The sequence below is a fragment of the Gobio gobio genome (genome assembly GCF_949357685.1).
Source record: "Gobio gobio genome assembly, chromosome: 1".
Lineage (NCBI taxonomy): Eukaryota > Metazoa > Chordata > Actinopteri > Cypriniformes > Gobionidae > Gobio > Gobio gobio.
This window is the reverse complement of record NC_137097.1, coordinates 21,455,409-21,482,522: the sequence shown is the minus strand read 5'-3', so window position 1 is coordinate 21,482,522 and position 27,114 is coordinate 21,455,409.

The window sequence follows — 27,114 nt, the reverse complement described above, 5'->3', positions numbered from 1 at the left end:
AAAAATAAGGGGGACATTTCAATATAATAAAATATATCCTGACAGAATCTGTTTTCAGAGGAGGGTTTCTGACAGTTTAATATATTTTCTGAAGTGATTTTGACCTCACATCAAGGTTACGATCATGATTTTTAAAAAGTAAGGGGGACATTTCAATATAATAAAATATATCCTGTCAGAATCTGTTTTCAGAGGAGGGTTTCTGACAGGAAAATATATTTTCTGAAGTGATTTTGACCTCACATCAAGGTTACGATCATGATTTTTAAAAAGTAAGGGGGACATTTCAATATAATAAAATATATCCTGTCAGAATCTGTTTTCAGAGGAGGGTTTCTGACAGTAAAATTTATTTTCTGAAGTTATTTTGACCTCAAATGAAGGTTACATTCATGATTTTTAAAAAATAAGGGGGACATTTCAATATAATAAAATATATCCTGACAGAATCTGTTTTCAGAGGAGGGTTTCTGACAGTTTAATATATTTTCTGAAGTGATTTTGACCTCACATCAAGGTTACGATCATGATTTTTAAAAAGTAAGGGGGACATTTCAATATAATAAAATATATCCTGTCAGAATCTGTTTTCAGAGGAGGGTTTCTGACAGGAAAATATATTTTCTGAAGTGATTTTGACCTCACATCAAGGTTACGATCATGATTTTTAAAAAGTAAGGGGGACATTTCAATATGATAAAATATATCCTGTCAGAATCTGTTTTCAGAGGAGGGTTTCTGACAGTTTAATTTACTTTCTGAAGTTATTTTGACCTCAAATCAAGGTTACAATCATGATTTTTAAAAAGTAAGGGGGACATTTCAATATAATAAAATATATCCTGTCAGAATGTGTTTTCAGAGGAGGGTTTCTGACAGGAAAACTTATTTTCTGAAGTGATTTTGACCTCACATCAAGGTTACGATCATGATTTTTAAAAAATAAGGGGGACATTTCAATATGATAAAATATATCCTGTCAGAATCTGTTTTCAGAGGAGGGTTTCTGACAGGAAAATTTATTTTCTGAAGTGATTTTGACCTCACATCAAGGTTACGATCATGATTTTTAAAAAGTAAGGGGGACATTAAAAATATATTAAAATATATCCTGTTAGAATCTGTTTTCAGAGGAGGGTTTCTGACAGTTTAATTTATTTTCTGAAGTGATTTTGATCTCAAATCAAGGTTACGATCATGATTTTTAAAAAGTAAGGGGGACATTTCAATATAATAAAATATATCCTGTCAGAATCTGTTTTCAGAGGAGGGTTTCTGACAGTAAAATATATTTTCTGAAGTGATTTTGACCTCAAATGAAGGTTACGATCATGATTTATAAAAAATAAGGGGGACATTTCAATATAATAAAATATATCCTGTCATAATCTGTTTTCAGAGGAGGGTTTCTGACAGTAAAATTTATTTTCTGATGTGATTTTGACCTCAAATCAAGGTTATATTCATGATTTTTAAAAAGTAAGGGGGACATTTCAATATAATAAAATATATCCTGACAGAATCTGTTTTCAGAGGAGGGTTTTTGACAGTAAAATTTATTTTCTGAAGTGATTTTGACCTCACATCAAGGTTACGATCATGATTTTTAAAAAGTAAGGGGGACATTTCAATATAATAAAATATATCCTGACAGAATCTGTTTTCAGAGGAGGGTTTCTGACAGTAAAATTTATTTTCTGAAGTGATTTTGTCCTCATATCAAGGTTACGATCATGATTTTTAAAAAAATAAGGGGGACATTTCAATATAATAAAATATATCCTGTCAGAATGTGTTTTCAGAGGAGGGTTTCTGACAGTAAAATTTATTTTCTGAAGTTATTTTGACCTCAAATGAAGGTTACATTCATGATTTTTAAAAAATAAGGGGGACATTTCAATATAATAAAATATATCCTGACAGAATCTGTTTTCAGAGGAGGGTTTCTGACAGTTTAATATATTTTCTGAAGTGATTTTGACCTCACATCAAGGTTACGATCATGATTTTTAAAAAGTAAGGGGGACATTTCAATATAATAAAATATATCCTGTCAGAATCTGTTTTCAGAGGAGGGTTTCTGACAGGAAAATATATTTTCTGAAGTGATTTTGACCTCACATCAAGGTTACGATCATGATTTTTAAAAAGTAAGGGGGACATTTCAATATAATAAAATATATCCTGTCAGAATCTGTTTTTCCGAGGAGGGTTTCTGACAGTTTAATTTACTTTCTGAAGTTATTTTGACCTCAAATCAAGGTTACAATCATGATTTTTAAAAAGTAAGGGGGACATTTCAATATAATAAAATATATCCTGTCAGAATGTGTTTTCAGAGGAGGGTTTCTGACAGGAAAACTTATTTTCTGAAGTGATTTTGACCTCACATCAAGGTTACGATCATGATTTTTAAAAAATAAGGGGGACATTTCAATATGATAAAATATATCCTGTCAGAATCTGTTTTCAGAGGAGGGTTTCTGACAGGAAAATTTATTTTCTGAAGTGATTTTGACCTCACATCAAGGTTACGATCATGATTTTTAAAAAGTAAGGGGGACATTAAAAATATATTAAAATATATCCTGTTAGAATCTGTTTTCAGAGGAGGGTTTCTGACAGTTTAATTTATTTTCTGAAGTGATTTTGATCTCAAATCAAGGTTACGATCATGATTTTTAAAAAGTAAGGGGGACATTTCAATATAATAAAATATATCCTGTCAGAATCTGTTTTCAGAGGAGGGTTTCTGACAGTAAAATATATTTTCTGAAGTGATTTTGACCTCAAATGAAGGTTACGATCATGATTTATAAAAAATAAGGGGGACATTTCAATATAATAAAATATATCCTGACAGAATCTGTTTTCAGAGGAGGGTTTCTGACAGGAAAACATATTTTCTGAAGTGATTTTGACCTCAAATGAAGGTTACGATCATGATTTATAAAAAAAATAAGGGGGACATTTCAATATAATAAAATATATCCTGACAGAATCTGTTTTCAGAGGAGGGTTTCTGACAGTAAAATTTATTTTCTGATGTGATTTTGACCTCACATCAAGGTTACGATCATGATTTTTAAAAAGTAAGGGGGATATTTCAATATAATAAAATATATCCTGACAGAATCTGTTTTCAGAGGAGGGTTTCTGACAGGAAAATTTATTTTCTGATGTGATTTTGACCTCAAATCAAGGTTACATTCATGATTTTTAAAAAGTAAGGGGGACATTTCAATATAATAAAATATATCCTGACAGAATCCGTTTTCAGAGGAGGGTTTCTGACAGGAAAATTAATTTTCTGAAGTTATTTTGACCTCAAATCAAGGTTACGATCATGATTTTTAAAAAGTAAGGGGGACATTTCAATATAATAAAATATATCCTGTTAGAATCTGTTTTCAGAGGAGGGTTTCTGACAGTTTAATTTATTTTCTGAAGTGATTTTGACCTCAAATCAAGGTGACGATCATGATTTTTTAAAAATAAGGGGGACATTTCAATATAATAAAATATATCCTGACAGAATCTGTTTTCAGAGGAGGGTTTCTGACAGGAAAATATATTTTCTGAAGTGATTTTGACCTCATATCAAGGTTACGAACATGATTTTTAAAAAGTAAGGGGGATATTTCAATATAATAAAATATATCCTGTCAGAATCTGTTTTCAGAGGAGGGTTTCTGACAGTTTAATATATTTTCTGAAGTGATTTTGACCTCACATCAAGGTTACGATCATGATTTAAAAAAATAAGGGGGAGATTTCAATATAATAAAATATATCCTGACAGAATCTGTTTTCAGAGGAGGGTTTCTGACAGGAAAATGTATTTTCTGATGTGATTTTGACCTCAAATCAAGGTTACATTCATGATTTTTAAAAAGTAAGGGGGACATTTCAATATAATAAAATATATCCTGTCAGAATCTGTTTTCAGAGGAGGGTTTCTGACAGGAAAATTTATTTTCTGATGTGATTTTGACCTCAAATCAAGGTTACATTCATGATTTTTAAAAAGTAAGGGGGACATTTCAATATAATAAAATATATCCTGACAGAATCTGTTTTCAGAGGAGGGTTTCTGACAGGAAAATATATTTTCTGAAGTTATTTTGACCTCAAATCAAGGTTACATTCATGATTTTTTTAAAATAAGGGGGACATTTCAATATAATAAAATATATCCTGACAGAATGTGTTTTCAGAGGAGGGTTTCTGACAGGAAAATTAATTTTCTGAAGTTATTTTGACCTCAAATCAAGGTTACATTCATGATTTTTAAAAAGTAAGGGGGACATTTCAATATAATAAAATATATCCTGTCAGAATGTGTTTTCAGAGGAGGGTTTCTGACAGTTTAATTTATTTTCTGAAGTGATTTTGACCTCACATCAAGGTTACGATCATGATTTTTAAAAAGTAAGGGGGACATTTCAATGTAATAAAATATATCCTGTCAGAATGTGTTTTCAGAGGAGGGTTTCTGACAGGAAAATATATTTTCTGAAGTGATTTTGACCTCAAATCAAGGTGTATTAATTGTTGTTGTTTTTTAAAGTTAAAATATAAACTGCCAGAATCTGTTCTCAGACGACGGTTTCTGACAGTAAAATGTATTTTCTGAAGTGATTTTGACCTCACATCAAGGTTACGATCATGATTTTTAAAAAGTAAGGGGGATATTTCAATATAATAAAATATATCCTGTCAGAATCTGTTTTCAGAGGAGGGTTTCTGACAGTTTAATATATTTTCTGAAGTGATTTTGACCTCACATCAAGGTTACGATCATGATTTAAAAAAATAAGGGGGAGATTTCAATATAATAAAATATATCCTGACAGAATCTGTTTTCAGAGGAGGGTTTCTGACAGTTTAATTTACTTTATGAAGTTATTTTGACCTCACATCAAGGTTACGATCATGATTTTTAAAAAGTAAGGGGGACATTTCAATATAATAAAATATATCCTGACAGAATCTGTTTTCAGAGGAGGGTTTCTGACAGTTTAATTTATTTTCTGAAGTGATTTTGACCTCACATCAAGGTTACGATCATGATTTTTAAAAAGTAAGGGGGACATTTCAATGTAATAAAATATATCCTGTCAGAATCTGTTTTCAGAGGAGGGTTTCTGACACGAAAATATATTTTCTGAAGTGATTTTGACCTCAAATCAAGGTGTATTAATTGTTGTTGTTTTTTAAAGTTAAAATATAAACTGCCAGAATCTGTTCTCAGACGACGGTTTCTGACAGTAAAATGTATTTTCTGAAGTGATTTTGACCTCAAATCAAGGTTACAATTTAGATTTTTTAAAAGTAAGGGGGACATTTCAATATAATAAAATATATCCTGAAAAAAATCTGTTCTCAGGAGGGTTTCTGACAGGAAAATGTCCCCCTTACTTTTTAAAAATCATGATCGTAACCTTGATTTGAGGTCAAAATCACTTCAGAAAATATATTTTCCTGTCAGAAACCCTCCTCTGAGAACAGATTCTGACAGGATATATTTTAATATATTTTTAATGTCCCCCTTACTTTTTAAAAATCATGAATATATGTTCTCAGAGGAGGGTTTCTGACAGGAAAATATATTTTCTGAAGTGATTTTGACCTCACATCAAGGTTACGATCATGATTTTTAAAAAGTAAGGGGGACATTAAAAATATCCTGTTAGAATCTGTTTTCAGAGGAGGGTTTCTGACAGGAAAATATATTTTCTGAAGTAATTTTGACCTCAAATCAAGGTTACGATCATGATTTTTAAAAAGTAAGGGGGACATTTCAATATAATAAAATATATCCTGACAGAATGTGTTTTCAGAGGAGGGTTTCTGACAGGAAAATTTATTTTCTGAAGTGATTTTGACCTCACATCAAGGTTACATTCATGATTTTTAAAAAGTAAGGGGGACATTTCAATATAATAAAATATATCCTGACAGAATGTGTTTTCAGAGGAGGGTTTCTGACAGGAAAATATATTTTCTGAAGTGATTTTGACCTCAAATCAAGGTTACATTCATGATTTTTAAAAAGTAAGGGGGACATTTCAATATAATAAAATATATCCTGTCAGAATCTGTTTTCAGAGGAGGGTTTCTGACAGGAAAATTTATTTTCTGAAGTGATTTTGACCTCACATCAAGGTTACGATCATGATTTTTAAAAAGTAAGGGGGACATTAAAAATATATTAAAATATATCCTGTTAGAATCTGTTTTCAGAGGAGGGTTTCTGACAGTTTAATGTATTTTCTGAAGTTATTTTGACCTCACATCAAGGTTACGATCATGATTTTTAAAAAGTAAGGGGGACATTTCAGTATAATAAAATATATCCTGTCATAATATGTTCTCAGAGGAGGGTTTCTGACACGAAAATATATTTTCTGAAGTGATTTTGACCTCAAATCAAGGTGTATTAATTGTTGTTGTTTTTTAAAGTTAAAATATAAACTGCCAGAATCTGTTCTCAGACGACGGTTTCTGACAGTAAAATGTATTTTCTGAAGTGATTTTGACCTCAAATCAAGGTTACAATTTAGATTTTTTAACAGTAAGGGGGACATTTCAATATAATAAAATATATCCTGAAAAAAATCTGTTCTCAGGAGGGTTTCTGACAGGAAAATGTCCCCCTTACTTTTTAAAAATCATGATCGTAACCTTGATTTGAGGTCAAAATCACTTCAGAAAATATATTTTCCTGTCAGAAACCCTCCTCTGAGAACATATATTCATGATTTTTAAAAAGTAAGGGGGACATTTCAATATAATAAAATATATCCTGTCAGAATGTGTTTTCAGAGGAGGGTTTCTGACAGGAAAACATATTTTCTGAAGTGATTTTGACCTCAAATGAAGGTTACGATCATGATTTATAAAAAATAAGGGGGACATTTCAATATAATAAAATATATCCTGTCAGAATGTGTTTTCAGAGGAGGGTTTCTGACAGGAAAATATATTTTCTGAAGTTATTTTGACCTCAAATCAAGGTTACATTCATGATTTTTTTAAAATAAGGGGGACATTTCAATATAATAAAATATATCCTGTCAGAATATGTTCTCAGAGGAGGGTTTCTGACAGGAAAATATATTTTCTGAAGTGATTTTGACCTCAAATCAAGGTTACGATCATGATTTTTAAAAAGTAAGGGGGACATTTCAATATAATAAAATATATCCTGTCAGAATCTGTTTTCAGAGGAGGGTTTCTGACAGGAAAATATATTTTCTGAAGTGATTTTGACCTCAAATGAAGGTTACGATCATGATTTATAAAAAATAAGGGGGACATTTCAATATAATAAAATATATCCTGACAGAATCTGTTTTCAGAGGAGGGTTTCTGACAGGAAAATTTATTTTCTGAAGTTATTTTGACCTCACATCAAGGTTACAATCATGATTTTTAAAAAGTAAGGGGGACATTTCAATATAATAAAATATATCCTGTCAGAATGTGTTTTCAGAGGAGGGTTTCTGACAGGAAAATATATTTTCTGAAGTGATTTTGACCTCAAATCAAGGTTACATTCATGATTTTTAAAAAGTAAGGGGGACATTTCAATATAATAAAATATATCCTGTCAGAATGTGTTTTCAGAGGAGGGTTTCTGACAGGAAAATATATTTTCTGAAGTGATTTTGACCTCAAATCAAGGTTACATTCATGATTTTTAAAAAGTAAGGGGGACATTTCAATATAATAAAATATATCCTGACAGAATCTGTTTTCAGAGGAGGGTTTCTGACAGTAAAATTTATTTTCTGAAGTTATTTTGACCTCACATCAAGGTTACGATCATGATTTTTAAAAAGTAAGGGGGACATTTCAATATAATAAAATATATCCTGTCAGAATCTGTTTTCAGAGGAGGGTTTCTGACAGTAACATTTATTTTTTAAAAATCATGATCGTAACCTTGATGTGAGGTCAAAATCACTTCAGAAAAAAATTTTTACTGTCAGAAACCCTCCTCTGAAAACAGATTCTGACAGGATATATTTTATTATATTGAAATGTCCCCCTTATTTTTTTAAAATCATGATCGTAACCTTGATGTGAGGTCAAAATCACATCAGAAAATATATTTTCGTGTCAGAAACCCTCCTCTGAAAACACATTCTGACAGGATATATTTTATTATATTGAAATGTCCCCCTTACTTTTTAAAAATCATGAATGTAATCTTGATGTGAGGTCAAAATAACTTCAGAAAGTAAATTAAACTGTCAGAAACCCTCCTCTGAAAACAGATTCTGACAGGATATATGTGGAAAAGGTTTAAGCCAAAAAAGAAGTCTTGAATATTACATGAACATTCACACTGGCGAGAGCTCCTACACCTGCAGACAGTGGGGAAAAGGTTTTGAACAACATGGAAACCTTAAGGTCCACATGAGAGTTCACTCTGGAGAGAAGCCGTTCATTTTGTGATCTCTGTGGATAGAGTTTCGGATATAAAGAAACCTTTAAACACCACATGAGCATTCACTTGTGAGAGAATGGTTTTATTTGTCATCAGTCTGGAATGAGTCTCGGACAGAAAACCTTAAGCCGAAAGTATAGTTGTTGTTTTTTTACGCATATGCACAGTCAAATGCACAGCATTGCAAAGTATACTTATTTTAACTCGTATGCGTGCATAGGTATTCTGTGCAGTTTGAGCAATCTCAACGTGCTATTCTTCGGCTGAATCCGAAATCGCCCCCTAAACCCTCAAATCACGATTCCCTACTTTAGTCCACTGATACAGTTCACTTGAAGGAGTGAATGAGAATGAGTGAGTGAATTCAGACAGTGTGTACATCGGCTGTACACTCGTTATTGCGGTGCATTGTGGGATAGAATGAGTGCACTCAATAACGTCCACTATGGTTTCGGACACCACTACAAATGGCTGTCCCTTCAAATAAGACAATCGTACGATTGTTTTCATGGGTGCTTGCACTTTTTAAATAACCATAACTTGCTCAAATTTCTACCGATTTTCAAACTGTTCGGTTTTTTATAGACGTCAGCGATGCAGTTATGACACTGCACACTTATGAAAAATTATTCATAATTTGTTCAAGCATCCATAACTATAGCCACATTAATAACATTTGTAAGAAACCAAACCATTTGTAAATCCGTCAAGATTTCAGTGAGATAAGAGTATTTGTGTTCGTGCAGATCACTCACCTTACATCAGGAGCCACAGAGCCCTGCCTGTGACAAGATGGCTGCCGGTGATGATGTTAGAGACTCCGCCGTAAGACATCTAGCCTTTATCATGGATATCTATGGTGGCTTCAGTCTAGTGATGGGAAGTTTGGTTCTTTTCCGCGAACCGGTTCTTTCGGACAGTTTGTTTCAATGATCAGGTTAAAAAAAAACGGTTCAACGGTTCTTTTACGTCCTCATGTAATGACGTCATTTCATCATCCCGGCGGATGAAAATACATTAAAAACACATTCATATAAAGTAATTTGTAATCATAACTTAGTATAATAATAATAAGTGGATAAGTTCTTACATTTACGTTTTGCAAAAGCACTCAATACAGCCTCTGTGGTGCAAACGTGGATGTTTATAGGGATTAAATAAATGTACATTGACATAACATAAACTTACAGAAGTCGTCGGTTCACCCGTGCTCATACTATCAGCACAGCATCAGCTGTTCGAGAGAAACAGTTCGGTTCAGACGGTGCTATCACACATGCTCAGTATCTCAGCTAATCGGTTCTCAGTATCGAACATGTCCGAAAGAAATGGTTCTCGATTCTGTACTGATGATCCGAGAACTGCTGCAACCCGTTCCTGACTCGAGAACCGCTGTATCAGTGTGCTGAGCTGAGAACTGCTGCAAGCTGAATATGTAGTCTATATTAAAACTTCTGTTTTGATGAATATATTTTAAGATTTATATCAACTTATTTAGAAATGTAATAAGTTGTTCCTGAAAATATCATTATTGATAAAACAAATAGGCTTACATGTTTAGTTTGACGGTTTTACAATCCATGCATTGTGTTTCCAAACTTTAAAACAATACAGTGATAGACAGCAATTATGTGATGAACATGTTTCAAACTTGATAATTTTATACACATGAAACCTGCATTTCGTTCCTCTGAACAAATGACACGCATTATCTGCTCATCGTTTCTCAGTATCGAACATGTCTGACAGAAACGGTTCTCGATTCTGTACTGATAATCCGGAAGTACACGCATGCTCAGCTCATCGGCTCTCATCTAACGTGTCCGAAAGAAACGGTTCGTTCAGATTCTCGAGAACCCGAGAACCGCTGTGCGTTCGGTAGTACACGCGCATGCTCAGTATCAGCTGCTCGTGAGTTCTCATCAGTTCTCTCAGCACATCATGTCTCAGTTCAGTGAACTGTTATAGTTACTAGTAACATATACTTCAGGTTATTAGTTTATTTCTAGTCAGATGGACTGTCACTCATGTCAGAAAGTTAGTAACTTATGGATCAGCGCTGACTCGAGACTCAAACCGTTTAGAACGATTCAGTCCGATTTGGTGAACTGGTTCGACCGGTTCACTAAAAAGAACCGGTTCAAAAGAACGATTCGTTCGCGAACCGGACATCACTACTTCAGTCACAAGAAGATCTTGCAAAGAGAGGAGATGAGTCTGAGTTGCATCATCCAATCACAGCTAATTCAGTCATTTGTTTCTCTATTTACACAACCTCACTGGGCATGATCATGAAGACACGTGGCATATCCTAATACAGTTGGGCAGACGATTCACAGCTTTATTTGTCATTTCAATCTGATAATATCTGTTTTAGCTTATCTCTGCCTGCTTTTTTGACATCTCAGCTAAAAGTGCTCCAGACCCGGAGATCTACTGAATGGATTCGAAAATGCTAAAATTCAACTGTGTAACTTTAGGGGAGTTGGAAAATGAGCCTATTTAAAAAAAAGCGGAGTGTTCCTTTAAATACTAGCGTTTCGTTCTCCCACATGCACGACACCCGTAAGACCTCCGTTCATCTTTGGAACACAAATGAAGATATATTTGTTGAAAGCTGATGGCTGAGAAAGGCCTCAGATAGGCCTCCATTGGCATTCAGTACATTTACACTCACAAGACCCATAAAAGGCACTTAAAACGTCGTTACAAAGTCCATCTCACCACAGTGGCTCTACAATAATTTTATGAAGCGACGACAATAGTTTTTGTGCGCAAAAAAAAATCAAAATAACGACTTTATTCAACCTCTTCTTTTCTTCCGTGTGTGCCTCCACGACACATGCGCGAGAATATAACGTAGCGCCGGCGTTCAGGAATCCATGAAATGCACACTTTAGTCCCATTTTGAGGACTACGCTGAGACCTAAAGCACGATCAATGTAGAATTCAACAGCTTAGATACGCGCGTCTTCCTCTGCTTGTAAACAAATCGCTTCTGGGTCATGTGTCCGAACGCCGGATCTGCGTCATATTCTCGCGCATGCGTCGTGGAGGCACACACGGAAGACAAGAACAAGTTGGATAAAGGTGTTATTTTGATTTTTTTTTTGCGCACAAAAACTATTGTCGTCGCATCGTAAAATTATTGTAGAGCCACTGTGTTGAGATGGACTTTGTAACAACGTTTTAAGTGCCTTTTATGGGTCTTGGGAGTGTAAATGTACTGAATGCCAATGGAGGCCTATCTGAAGCCTTTCTCAGCCATCAGCTTTACACTAAAATATCTTCATTTGTGTTCTGAATATGAACGGAGGTCTTATGGGTGTCGAACGACATGAGGGTGAGTAATTAATGACAGAATTTTCATTTTTGGGTGAACTAACCCTTTAATAACGCGACTACATCTCTGCGTTTTCAATACATTATTAACGTAACTGACTTCAAACTACATCTTTTTAAAAACGAGTTGACTTACTATGCCAAATACAAACACACGACATACTAGTAGCAAGCGCGTCCAGTATAAACACCTCCCCAACCGGAAGAGGCGCGCACGCAGCGGAAGCCTGCACTGTGTAAACAAACCTTTATTCTTCACTTCTTTGATCAGACGATCATACCAATACTTACATATGTATTATTATGCATGTTCACGTTTACTATTAATCCCCAGTTTACAAACACTTCAACTCAGTGTTATACAATAACCTTACTTTATTTTACATAACTCTTGTCTTTTTTTTTTACACAGACTGCTTAATACTAATCCTAAAATATAACATTTACAAAAATGTATTGCATGGGCTTGGTCTCATTTAATATACACACTATATGTCTCTATATCCATTTATCTAGACCTTTGCATTTTTCCTATTTAAAATTCCAAATTTCCAACCAGGTTTTCCATAACTATACAAAACCTAAATCGACCATCCTTCTAAGAAAAAATAAACCCCGTCCAAATAATGATTTAACATTTATTCAAACCTACTAATGTCAATGCTTGCATTTCTTAATTAAATCAACAAATACACAAGCAATTCACTAAATTATCTGTTATTGGTAAAATTATAGAAATAGACAAATGTAGAAATAAAATATTTTGACAGTATCACTTTGTCCTCATTGACCTACCAGTTTGCCTCGGTTCTCCACTGAAAATCCAGCCATGGTTTCAAAAACACCCGTTTTATATAACAAAATGCACAGCGTTTGTCCTTTCCAAAATATCCATTACAACAACACATTAAAACAGAACACTTAGTCAATAACACAATCTCAAAGATTACAATGATACTGCAGCCACTTATTGGTCCCCAAATGCTGCAACTACTACAACTTCCTTCACTGTGCTGCAGCTACCTCCTGGTTGCTCATACCATTCCTAAGTATAAGAAAAGACCATAAAAGTTAAATACACACAAACATTTATACAAAAAAGACAGCAAGGCATTACATTTCAATATATTCACTTTAAACATAATTAACTTACTACATTACCAAATTATAAGAAAAAACAACAGCTGCATCCAAAATCACATTAAATAATATCAATTGAACAAGCTACATTCACCAAACTGTTGCTGTCATATGTAGTAGCAACATTACTTACATCCGTACCCTCATAAAATAATAAAGTGTGCATTTTAAAGCTCACCACAAATAGTATGTCAAGCCGGTACTTTTTTTGTTTTGTTTTCCACATACTGGACATGGAAACATATTACTGTATTTCCCTTGCATACCATGTAGTATCCAAACATTTGCTTCCAGGAGCAACAAATGACATCACCTTTTAAATAAAATGATCCCTTAAAATTCACTCATTACACATTTATAATCTTTCAAATTTTAATGATTTCCTTTCTTTAAATATATTAATATATATATTAAATATGAACAAAGTGATAAAATCACACAAATATTAATAACCAAACATAAAAATCTCAATTTTAGCAAACATTGCATTAACCCATTATAACAATATTCACTTAGATTACTGACACTTTACCTGATAGTTCTTCCTCCATTAGCATTGCAGCCGCTACCTCTTCAATTGAATCTGCATCAACTTCTGCCTCTTCTTCCATTGAGGATGCAGGGACTTCTATTACCACCGATGCAGCAGACACTTGCCTTGGCACCGATGCAGCTACTTTATGAACCTCAGACTGTGTAGCTGTATTGACCACCATCTTCTCAATTGCAACCACCATGTTATTTTGCATTTTTACTGTGCAACGTTCCATAGTTAGAAAATGCTCCTCCACATTTTGCCCGTCTGTGAGTAAATTAAGAAGATTCTCACCTTCCAAATATTTCTTCAAGACAGAGTTGGACAAGCTCAAGTCCTCCTCTCCAAACTCCCCTACCAAACACACCTTTCCCGTGGCAATGGGTTGGTAGTTTTCAGCCTTCTGCAGCAGTCCACACTTTTGGCAGCGGTGGAATTTACATTTTACCTTGAATTCCACTTGCCACGTCTGGCATTTAGTACACCTCAGTGAAACAGCAATTTCAGCAGTGTTAATGTCACCACTGTCACCACTTTCACAAGGTTGTCACGTCATCTTCCTCGATCACAAAGTCCCCGTGCGGACTAGGACCATGCAAACCTTGGACTTCTTTTATTTCAGTCTGACGTGTGGTAGTCAGAAAAGCAGATCCCGTAAATTCTCTTGTGCTGACATTTCGTATGTCATATGTCTTTCCAGTCACGAGCATCCCTATCTGACTGTCCCACAACTGAATTTTCATGCGTCCTGTCAGATCTTCCACATAACAGGTCTGCGTCTCGATGCGAGCTCCTCTAACTTCCACCATTTCAGTTGAAGCCTTTACATGCACGACATGAACCTCCATAATGCCAACCTAAAAAAAATTAAACATACAATAAATTAGTACCATTTTACCTGCACAAATGTCTGACATATAACTAATACATAAACAATGCATAATATAAACAAAAATATTATAGCTACAGAATTACATTCAATAAACAAATGTATCCATTTTTATGCTGGCTAAATATATAATATTGCACTATAATATAATAACTCCACTATAATAATACTCATTAGTGATGGGAAGTTCGGATAATTTTACTGACTCGGATCTTTGAATCTCATTCAGCAAAATGAACAAATCTTTTTTCAAGTCATTTCGTTCATTTCAGCAGAATCTAATTAAAACGTTACATGCTTCATTTTTCAACACATTTAGTACTTTTGGAATAAAAAATAAACTTTAAGCTAATGCAGCCATGGCCAAACTTTGAAAGTTATTAATGAATTGCTTCAATTGCTTCAGTCTATGTATGCACTCTGTTAGTTCACCTCACCTCCCGATCCAAATCATGCTTTTCTTTGTCACTTCACATTTAATTCTTTCAAGTCCCCATAGGCTGAATGCAGAAACAGAAAAGATTAGTTCATCTCTCGAGTCTTCTCGTGCAAAAAAGAAGTCGTTAGTTCTTTTTTCACGTGACCGCTTTCCTGTTCAGTGTCTCGGCAGTGAACACCACAACTTTATGATATTCATCGCGGCTCACCTGAAGTACTGCATTCAAATACTTCGACCTGTTTCTCATCGACGTTTTTACACAACTGACATTGTGTAAGAATCCACACACTGAATTGCTGCTCTTCTCAGCTTCAACTTTCATCCTTTTTAGTGCAAACGCCATCATTAAAACACCTTCTTCGCAAACTAATTCTTCATACGTCACAAGTCACATTTCATTGGATGAAAATCTGATGTCCTGCCCCAAAACTCTCCAATACTATTGGCCTTACATACTGTACATCAGGGGTCATCTACTATATTTGCCCAAGGGCCAGAATTTTTCTCTGCGGACACTGTAAGGGCCAGATACTCGTAATATAAAATAAAACTGAGGCCTGTCGCTTTTATTTGTCATTAGAACTATTTGCTCATGTGCAAGACTTGCAAATACCATGTTCTTCTCTGTTATGTTGATGGTTGTTATTGAGACACCGCAATTGTGCGCAAATCCCAGGGGTCCATGTACTTCGTTCATTCGATTTTCTTTATAGAAACGGTATTAAAAAACAAAAAACGGCTCCTTTATCGTTTTTTCATTTTTTTTTTAACAAAACGAAAAACAAGAATTCAGCTTTATTTTTCATTAGGGGGAAAATTAATAAACGGATTGAATTTTCGATTTTTAGACCTGGCTGGGAATCATACGCCCCTTTCTGCTGATTGGTCAGCCGAGGATGAAATTGTTCCATCATTAGTTCTTCCTCAGTACCGCACAGCAGAATAATAGTCCTGCGCAAACAATCAGATTAACGAATGGCTCGACACAACCCGTCCCGGGGCAGAGCCTAGACAGGGCTTTCTCCTGTAGATATAAATTCACATACACTTCGCATCAGCTGGATATGGCAGGATATATGATGGCTGTATAGCATACCCTGGTTGCCCAGTAAAAATAAATAAATTAAGATTTAAATTAATATAATTAGTTGTAAATTAAATATTTTAAACACTAATAAAAATAAATAGATTAAATTAAAAATTTATATCATTATTTGTAAATTAAATATTTTAAACACTAATACAAAAAGGAAAGAATATCGCGTTGACATGTAATAGGCCTGTAACGTTCACACAAGAACTGTCATTCTGACTAACTGACAACAGAACAACAGATATGTTAAAATAGGCCTACATACTCTTCTGAGTTTTATGATGTAGGCCTTGCGTTTTATTAAAATGTATTATAATTGATATCTCAAAAGGATGCCCTTCTGCGCGGAGCGAGCTGCTGCGCAAGCACAAATGACTGCAACATTTTCACTTGCCATTTCGATTTGTTTCTCACCAGCAAACCCTACAGTAACTATACCTTCAGAACGCTAGGAATATAGCCTACGGCATGAGTTGCAAAGGATTATTTTACAAATTTGAATCCACTTGAGAAAAAAACAACAACTGTGCAAATACAGACTGACGCGTTTAGCCTATTGCAACTTGCCTATTTCATCTCTTTCTCATCAAACAACCAGACTAACGAATGGCTCGACCCAACCCGTCCCGGGGCAGAGCCTGGACAGGGCTTTCTTGTGTAGACCAGCGGCTTTAGTCCTGCGCAAAGTGCCAGGGGGTCCGCGAATTTGCTATATCATACAATATTTTCTGTCACTTTTTTTATTATCGTGATTTTTTATTTTTATTTTAAAAGGGTATTTTTTTTATTAGTTCAATTACAAAGTACAAAACAGAAATAAGATATTGTGGTACAATTCAGAGTATGCAATAACAATTAAAATATAGATTATCATAAAACATGCTGTGATTTAATCCAAAGTGACTTAAATAATGCATTTAACGTAAAATAATCTATACTTTTAAAAGTAGGTTCGTCAAGTATTCGTTGTATTTTGGTTAATGTTGTGGTTTGAGCCAGAAGATGTTCAAGGAGACCGAGACGCGCGCACACAGCGCATCCTGGTGTTTTCTTTATTTTTCAATAAAGTCATTTTGAATGTACACATATAAAAGTATACATTTTACGATGACGATTATGATGTACTCATCAGTATGATGATACATTTATTTCCTCTGCTGAGGAAAAAAATTCACGTTGGCGCCGGCGACTCACGCGCACATTATTATCAAAATAAAACGTCAGTAATAATATTCAATAAAAACATTTAAAAAAATATTCTGCTTGGTCTTTTGTACAATAGTTGCAGTTGATCTGTTGGGCAAGTAGAACGCACATAACCCAGTGTTGTTGTATTTTATTTACCTGTATTTTATACTAATTCTGAATGTAGGCTAATAATAAAGTGCAGTGATGTGACCCGTGCACGCGTCTCTCTCAACATGACACTCAGGTGCGACTTATTTTCTGGCAAATAGCGATGGTCGATTATAATTGATATTCATTTATATCTTAATCTATTTATTTTTATTAGTGTTTATTTAATTTTCAACTAATTATATTAATTTAAATCTTAATTTATTTATTTTTACTGGGCAACCAGTAAAGGCTATGACAGCCATCATATATCCTGCCATACCCAGCTGATGCGAATGTGAATTTATATCTACACAGGAGAAAGCCCTGCCAAGGCTCTGCCCCGGGACGGGTTGTGTTGAGCCATTCATTGGTCTGATTGTTTTATGAATAAAAGATTAAATGTAGCTGCAATAAACACGTTAAGAATCCGTAGCAGCAGGACTATTATTCTGCTGTGCTGAACTGAGGAAGAACTGATGACGCCCCAATCAGCAGAAGGGGGCGTATAATTCCCGCCCATGTCTAGAAATCGAATATTTAACCCGTTTATTAATTTTCCACCTCTGAATGAAAAACGAAAAATCAAGCTGAAATCTTGTTTTTCGTTTTGTTTAAAAAAAAGGGGGAAAAAAGGGAACAAAACGAAAAAAGAAGCTGTTTTTTAATACCGTTTCTATAAGGAAAATCGAATGAACGAAAAAGTACATGGATCGAACATCTATAGACTATAGTCAGAGGCGTAGCAAGCTTTTCAAAAGTGTGGGGGATGGATGTGGTTTGTTTGTTAACAATAAAAACGATGAATACAATGACAGAAGGGTACAAAAGGTATAACACAAGATTTAAGGAGAAAGTTAAGGAGAAAAAAAATACTTAAAAGACTTGAAAAACCTTACTTAAACTTAAAACTTTACTTAAAAAAACCTTGTACACATTCCTAGTGTATAGTATAATATAAAATAAATATATATAAAGACTTACACTGGCAGCTCAGAGCTCAGCAGCATTTAAGTATGAAATTTAATGAATAAATGTATAAATAAAACACTACATAGACTTCACTATAAAATATACATTGATTCTTATTAAAGCTACTGTATTAAAGTTTATCAGTCAAGAGCAGTGAGTGATTTTCTCTTTGTCTTTTGTAGTTTTATTAACATTAAAGTCCCCATAGTAGGAAATAATATGGAAGTCAATGGCTACCATCAGCTGTCTGTGTTCAACAGAAGAAATTAATACAGGTTTGGAACAACATTAGATGAGTAAATAATGACAGAATTTTAGAGGTGAACTGTCCTTTTAAGGACAGCGTGTTCACTATAGGCTGCGCTGCTTTCAATTTAAGACGTGCATCTAATATACACACACGCGAATTTACTTTCACTTTACACATAACCGAATGTGTTTGTTAACCTTGTGTGTATTTGACAGTATTAGCACAGTCAGACTACTTAGTCCAGTAATCATGTGTTTGACAGGCTTTTAGCTCTGTGCGTTAAAACGGTGCATAATAACCGGTGTTCTGTCGATTTGTCCTACCTTGTCAGATTTTGCTACCTCCCATTAAAACAGTAGGTAGCACGATTCGACAGCAAAAAATGCTGCCTATCAGATTGTGCTACCAGCATCATGTTCATCTGATTTGAGGCTTTATTAATATTCATACCTACCCCTACCCTGAACCTACCCTTAAAACTATGTAAATATTTTAAATAAATAAATATTAAATATGGATGTAAAATGCTACCTATCAGATTGTGCTACCAGAATCATATTAATGTGATTTGCTTTATTAATATCCATTAATATCCATACCTACCCCTATCCCTACCCTAAGCCTACCCTTAAAATGTAAATAATAAAAATAAAAAATATTGATGTGGGCATGCGCAGTAAGCCTTGGTAGGACAATCTGACAGGTAGGATGAAATGTCAGGACACCGGCAAGGCTTTAAAACCCATGCAAATAATGAACTTTCGTGATTGTGAATAAATATAGTGTTCTGTGAGTATAACTCTCTGACACCAGCATTGCAAGCTTGTCTAGCACTGTGTATAGTGATTGGATATTTGCTCATATCAGCGCGTAGACTCACAGGCACACTGCAAAAACAACGCAATTCACAAGCGCGTATTGAACCGTGAATGCCGTACCGAACGGTTCAATATTATAATGAGAATTGTGGCATCCCTAAAGCGATTAAAGATAGCAAGATTAAAGATTGTTTTAAATTAGTTTTTTGTATAATTGTATTGTTATTATTATCAAACTTTTTCATTAGTAATTAGTAGTGAGAAGACACAAAAAAAATAAGTGACTGCATTGTTATTGCTTAAATTGTATTACAAAAAATGTATTACAATAATACATTCAACTCTGAATTTGGCCATCGATTTTTTTCCTTTTTTTCCTTTCTATGCTCGTCTGTGATTTTAGACAACAGTTTATGAACGGGACTTTTATTTTGGCATCTGCGTGTGACGTCATAAGGCTGCGCCGCGCTCCTGCATCTGTTGTGATTCTGCTGAAGAAAGGTTTGTGTTTTAAGCGTTTAAAGTAAAATACTGAATGTTGTATTATTAAGTGTAACACTGCATTGCTTTATCTAACATTTATCAGCGTTGTGAGTAAAGTAACGTAATGAAACTCATGAGTAACAGAAGAAGCGTCTCATTTCGCTTTTATCGTGAATCAGTTCAAACATGAATATATGCTGCGTCCCAATTCGCCTACTTATACTACGACCTAAAAGTATGTCCTCTTTCTGTGAAGAAAAGAGTATGCAAGCTTTGGGACATCCACTACTTCTTCATCTTTAACGGACTCAATCTAACATGAATCTCTGGCGAGCGACGAGAGAACCGGAGCTTTAGACTCTCTCGGTTCACATCAAATGATTCAGTGATTCAAAACGCTCAGTTTCCAAATCTATCTCGATTTCTACAAATCATTAAATAGCTAAACTAATATACTAAGGGTCTGAATAATTTTTATAATTGTAATTATTTTATTAATTTGTTGTGTTAGTTTTGAGTGTTTTTGTCTAATCAGGTTATTTAGGTATATTAAAGGGATAGTTTGCCCAAAAATGACAATTCTGTCATCATTTACTCATCCTCAAGTTGTTTCAAACCTGTATTTCTTTGTTGAGTTTCTTTGTTGAGACAGAGCAACCAAATGACCAGTAAAAGATGACAGTGTTCATTTTTGGGTGAACTGTCCCTTTAACCCATTTGTGTCCAGTTTTCCCCCCTGAATGGTTTAAAGCATATAGTCATGTTAAAGTGTCCTATGTGAACATCTTCTGCATTTACTTTCCCCAGCTTTTTTTTCTTCTTTAAAATCGTATTTGAATGTGCAGCAACTGTAGTTGCCGATGGGCTAATATGTTTTATGCCCCTTCAATGTCAAATTTTAATAGGGAGAGAACATTTGGCATCTAAATAACTGCTCTCAACAGATCAATCTTTATTCATAAGAACATGTATATGTATAAAAGTCAAAGAACATTCGATGCAAACAAAAAAAAAAGCTGCATCTATGATCTATCTTATAATCTTTTGAATATGAAAACACAACAAATACATTTGTCTTAAAGTGTTGGACCATAGTGCAGAACTACATACAGCCATTAAGTTGCCCCAACAGGGCATTGTGTATCAAAAAGTTAAATGAAAATAAATTAATAGACGAATGACAAAAAAAAATACATCTCGCTCTCTCGCTCTCGCTCTCTCTCTCTCTCTCTCTCTCTCTCTATAATATAAACAATTAACAAAATAGTCCCATAGTATTCAATTGCTGACTGTAGAAGTTGATTTCATATTATAATGTAAATGTAAACTCATTGCTTGTCTGAATTTCCACATTATAAAGGAATCATAAGCTACTAGTCATAAGAAGAATGAGGATCCTTGACCGATTAGAATGAAACGCATCCAAACTGGATGAACGGTCCTCAATATCTTGGCCCTTACAAGACATAATATCATAAAATATTATATTTTGTCCTAACAAATTAAGGTCTACTGTAGAGAAGAAATGTCAGTTAAAGAGTTATGTTTTAAGTGGGATATTATGAAAGCAAAAAGCACTAATCAAGACCAAAAATCTTCATTTATTATTAACGTACTAACACAGTATACCCCATTTCCCCATTATATGGACTTAGAAGTCATTTGCCCACCGGCAACAATAGTGAACTATAGTATACAAAACACTATAGATCTCTTGTAAGATTTTGTTTGGATGATTCTAGAGATCTTCATGATTATGTAGATCAGGGCTGGGGAACGTCCAGCCTCCAGGCTGTATGCGGCCCGTGGGCCAGTTTGATCTGCCCCAGAGTAAAAAACCTCAGAATTACAACAAAAAAATGTGTACAAAAAAAGTAAACAGCATTACTGTCAATATAATTATTATTTTATATTACACGGCTCTGTGGAATACTTGATTCTGATTGGTCAATCGCCCATTGTTGAAGAATTCTCTTTCCATAAAAATTACTTTGCAAATGATTAAGGATTTCAGAAAAGGCTTTATTCACACCAACCACACAACAAAGCCTGGGGGTTCTTGCAAGGACCACCCCACTCTTTGGACTTTCTGTCACATATATACCACAGTTGTTTTCCTATTATGGTAACAAGCTTTAAGCACCTGGCTCACATTTCACTGTATTCCAAGTTCTTTTTCTGGAGGACACAAATCCTATGCTTGTCATTTTAAAGGACTTTCTCAAAGTCAATGCACATGCACAGCACACAGTGAAACATAATAGTGTCTTTGAATTAGCCTTAAATTGCTAATTTCTAAATAAATAAAATCTTCTACATTCCCCCCTCTGGGGCTTGTCCAAGTCCCACCTTCACTAACCTTTTCCCAGATGTGTAGTTTCAGAATCCAGCTTTTTCAGTTATGCTACCTAATGACTTAAAATAAGTCACTCAGTTTCACTACCAATGACTAGATTATGCAACCACACTCCGGAGGAATATTAGAACCAAACATCTCCTTCCCGATTTTGCTTTGTTTTCTTTTTATGGAATGGAGTAAAAGATTCTAATTTCCCTAATTCCTATGTCTTATCATAAATACATTGTTATAAGCGTGAGCGTGCAATTTGTTCAGCCTTGCCTGTGGTTGTCACAGTTATGTAGAATATTCAAACATCAAACCATGCATTATATTATTAAAAGTTCTCTTTATATCATAGTCATCTTCTTCAACCCAGACACTTTGCGCATCGTAGAGGGTCACCCTTTGGGGAGGGGTTAGGCTAGCACATACACCCAGGGTCTGGCTCATCGTCCTCATTGGAGGTACTTGAATCAACTTCCAATGCTTGCAATATCCAGTTTGTTTTATCAGGCAAGTCCTTATTATCCATTAAGTTGTCATTGTCCTGATGTTTTAGCACTTCCATATGCTTAACCGTGGTTTGGACAACTAATGATCTTGCTATAGGAATTACACAACAGAATAATATTCCTCCTATTAATAATGCTATTCCTACGAATATTCCTATTTTAGTGAACCATGCTCCCATTGCCCCAAACTTGAAATCTAACCAGTCAAACATTCGGCCTTCACTTCCAGCATTTGCCTTAACTTCTATTCTTAAATTTTTTATTTTCAACATAGCTTCACTAAATTTCCCTCCTGGCGCAGTATTATTTGGTATAAAAGTACAACACTGATCTCCAAACATAATACATACACCTCCTTTGTCTGCTAGCAACCAATCCAGGGCTTGCCTATTTTGCCATGTCATTCTACTTGTTTCTTTTAGTTGTTCTCCTAGTGCGGCTAATGCATCATCAGTGTAATTGATAAATCTTTGCTGATTATAGTAAATATAATTAATCCATTCTGTGTTTTTGTTTTGTGTAATCCATATAAAAATGGACTCAAACCCTGATTTTACTTCATCTCTTGCTTTGTATTCCTGAGGTATCCCTCTAGGTTGACTAATTGAATCTATGTGTATATTAGGGTCTGGTGCATAAGCTCTTTTGGTTCTATTTGTGTTTTGTATTATATTTTGTTCTGGATCCCACTCTATTAAAGTAATTTCTTGAATTAATCTTACTCTAGCGCATACTCCTGTCCAGTTTAGTGGCAAAGAAGCTAGAAGTGTTTTCCTCCCACAAGCCCAAAAGAAATCTGCTACTACCATTGTCTGATCTTCATATACTTCTATTGACGGTAGTGCTATAGTTTGCGTTTTACAGTCTTCTTTATCTGGATAAATTTTTTCCCCATTTCTTATTCCTAGTGCTTGTGGTTCTGGGGCTCTTACAGGTACTTTTGTGTCCCAACCCTTTTCTCTATCTAAGTCCCAAATAGTAGCACATTTTCCTTTAAACTTTCCCAAATTATGAGCTCCTTTTGGTTTGTTAAAACACTCATACTCTTGATTATAATCTATACTGTACCATTTAGGTACTTCTATTTTTTCCTTCTCCAGTTTAATGTTTGCATTTACGTCCCAATATCTACACCAATCTCCCCAATGTGGTCTACTAAATTTATCTTGAAGTTTAGAATTTCCCATAAAACCTAAACATTCTGCTGAGCAGTAAGGTCTAAAAAAGTCATCTGTGTGGCAAAAGTGACTTTTAAATTCAGCACATTTTACGTAATCATGCGTATTTGGAACAACTATTACCTTATTTAAGGGTGATTTAGAACACATTAAGCAATTTCTCAAACCTGTTTCTTTTGCTGTAAATGATGCCCATTTATACCAATCATTATTTTGCGCTGTTTCCCATAGCTCATCTTCTTCGCTATTTTTCTCAATTTCCTCATCCGTCGCATCTCTACGTTGTTTTACTTTTTGTATTTCACTAAATTTTTGTTCGGCTGGTGTCTTTGCTGGGCTATAATTAGGACTAATCGAGGCATTTAAAGTTAATTGTAAGGAAGTCTGGGTGCTCTTCACAACAGTTTGATCCTGGACGGAGGATTGGGTGCTGATGCTTATGGCTTGAGCTGGTAGTGTCAGATGCAGCAGATATGCAATCATCATCAGACACATCATTGGACTCAGTCTGTTGATTTTCCCTGGTTTCAACATTTTGCACCCTTTCATCCGTTTCTGGACTTGCTTCCTCGCTTTCTTTTTGCTGCCTTTCTCTGGGAACTCTTGTGCAGTGGTTCAAATGATACCAGGTGGTACTTCCTTCCACTTGGAGTGCAGTTGGAGTAGCTGTCACCACCTTATGAGGTCCCGTTCTCCTGGGTTGATTCCACTTTCTCCTGAATACCCTCAGATACACCTGGTCACCTGGGACAACTGGACAAGATGTTTCTGTCTCCTCACTGGGCTGCTTTCTTTTTTCCTGCAAATATATAGCTTTATGTATTGCAGTTAGTTTCCTCATATAAGATCTTAATTCCATTTGCAATTGTTCTAACGGGGGTCCCTTGTAGGGACCTCTGCAATATGGCACAGGCATGGGTCGACCCGTAAGCATTTCATGCGGTGTTAAATGCGTGATTCTGTTAGTTTGCATGCGACAACTCATCAGTGCAAGTGGTAGTGCATCAATCCAGTTTAATTTAGTACTTTCACATATTTTGCTAATTTTGGCCTTGAGTATTAAATTAAATCGTTCGACTTGGCCTTGACTTTGAGGCCTATAGATGCAACCAAGTCTTTGTTTTATTCTAAGCTGCTGCAATACTTGTTTTACAGTTTTTTGAATAAACGCTGACCCGTTATCTGAACTTATTTCTGATGGTATTCCAAATCTAGGAATTACCTCTCTTGTTAGAAATTTGATTACTGTTCCTGACCCCTCATCTGCAGATGGTACTGCTTCCACCCATCTACTAAATCGATCAACTATCACAAGCATATATCGTTTTCCTTGTATTCGCTTTATCATGTCCACATAATCCATTACCAGATGCCTAAAAGGTCCTTCTGGCACTGGTATGTGGCCAATTGGTGTCGCTGTTCCCTTTCTAACATTGTATTTGGCACATATTTCACATGTGGACAGAAAATTGTCTACCATCGCATATAAATATGGCGACCAATACCCTTGTTGTTTAATTTTCCTTATCACTTCCCCCCTCGCGCAGTGATCAAATCCATGCGCATCTGAAATGAGAATGTTTAAAAGTGCTGTTGGTGCAACAATCTGTCCTTCATGTGAACGCCAAATATCTTTTTCATCTTTTTGGGCCCCCCTCTGATGCCACATAGAATGTTCATAAGGGCCTGCTTGCTGCTGTATTCGAACAATATCTTCCAGTTGTGGTTGTGGTTCTATCAAAACTACTGGAGTAATTATCGCCACTAAACATCCTGAGGCTTTTTTAGCCTCCAAATCTGCTGCATTGTTACCTTTAATTACAAAGTCATTTCCTTTTTTGTGAGCTTGACATTTGATGACTGCTAACCTTTTTGGGAGCATCATAGCAGTTATTAATTGACATATTTGCTCAGAATGCTGGATGGGAGATCCATCAGACTTTTTGAAGCCTCTCTGTTTCCAAACTGCTCCAAATAAATGACACACCCCATGAGCATATGCTGAATCTGTAAAAATGTTTGCAACTTGTCCCTTTGCAAGTTGACATGCATCTGTAAGGGCTTTTAATTCTGCTAATTGAGCAGAACTAGGTTGTGCACAATGTTGAGATACTGCAGGCACAAACTCTTCTATGTTTTTTCGTACTACTGAATATCCTGTATGATTTCCCAAGTGATCTTTAAAACTAGATCCATCTACAAAGTAAATGACTTCTGCTTCAGAGATCGGTGTTGATTCAAGATCTGGTCGTAATCTTGTGAATGCCAGTGAATTGGCCACACACTCATGTGGCTCTCCTTCGTAATCCAAAGGAATCGATTCAGCTGGATTCACTGTATTGCATCGTTTAATAGTAACATCTGGGTACGTAAGCAATGATGAATATGCTAAAAATGCGAGCTTGTGTTAAAACAAATTTTCCTTGCTCTATTAGTTCAACAATTTTATGATGTGCATATATAGTTACTGGGTACCCCATAGTTATTGTAGAAGCTTTCTCATATGCATAGTATACTGCTGCAAGACCCTGCTGATAGCATGGCGGATAGCCCTGTGCTACACTGTCTAGCCTAGTGCTATAATAAGCTATAGGCTGCTTTTTCCTGCCACTGCAAGTTTCTTGCATCAGCACAGCTGATGCATAGCCGTCAGTTCTATTTGCCACATATAACTCAAATGTTTTAGTATAGTCAGGATTTCCAATCACAGGTTCTTTTTGCAATTCCTTATTCAAACGCTACCAAAGCATCTGTATTCCATTTTAATGAATTTCCTAAGTTTTGTAATCCTGCCTCTTTCATGATTTCTCTTAATGGAGCTGTTTTTATTGCATAGTCTTCTATCCAATCAGCATTGAAACCAGTCATTCCTAGAAAAGTCATCATTTGTTTTACTGTTTTTGGTAATGGTACTTTACTTATGCCCTCTAATTGTTCTGGAGCAATGGCCCTTGTACCATATGAAATTGTCCTTCCTAAGTATTCAACCTGTGGTTGGCAATACTGTAGTTTACTTTTAGATACCTTATGACCTCCCTGGGCTAATTTTGTTAGGACTTTAATAGAATCTTTGTGACACTGTTCTCGAGTTGTTGAACAAATCATCAAATCATCTACATATTGTATCAAAGTACTGTCTATCATTAGGTCTTCTAAATCAGCCTTGAGAACCTGATTGAATATATGCGGTGAATGTTTAAATCCTTGCGGCATTCGAGTATAAGTATATTGTTTATTTGCATATGTGAATGCAAATAAGTACCTACTTTCTTCTTCTACAGGAATGCTGAAAAAGGCATTACATAAATCTATCACCGTGAAATATTTAG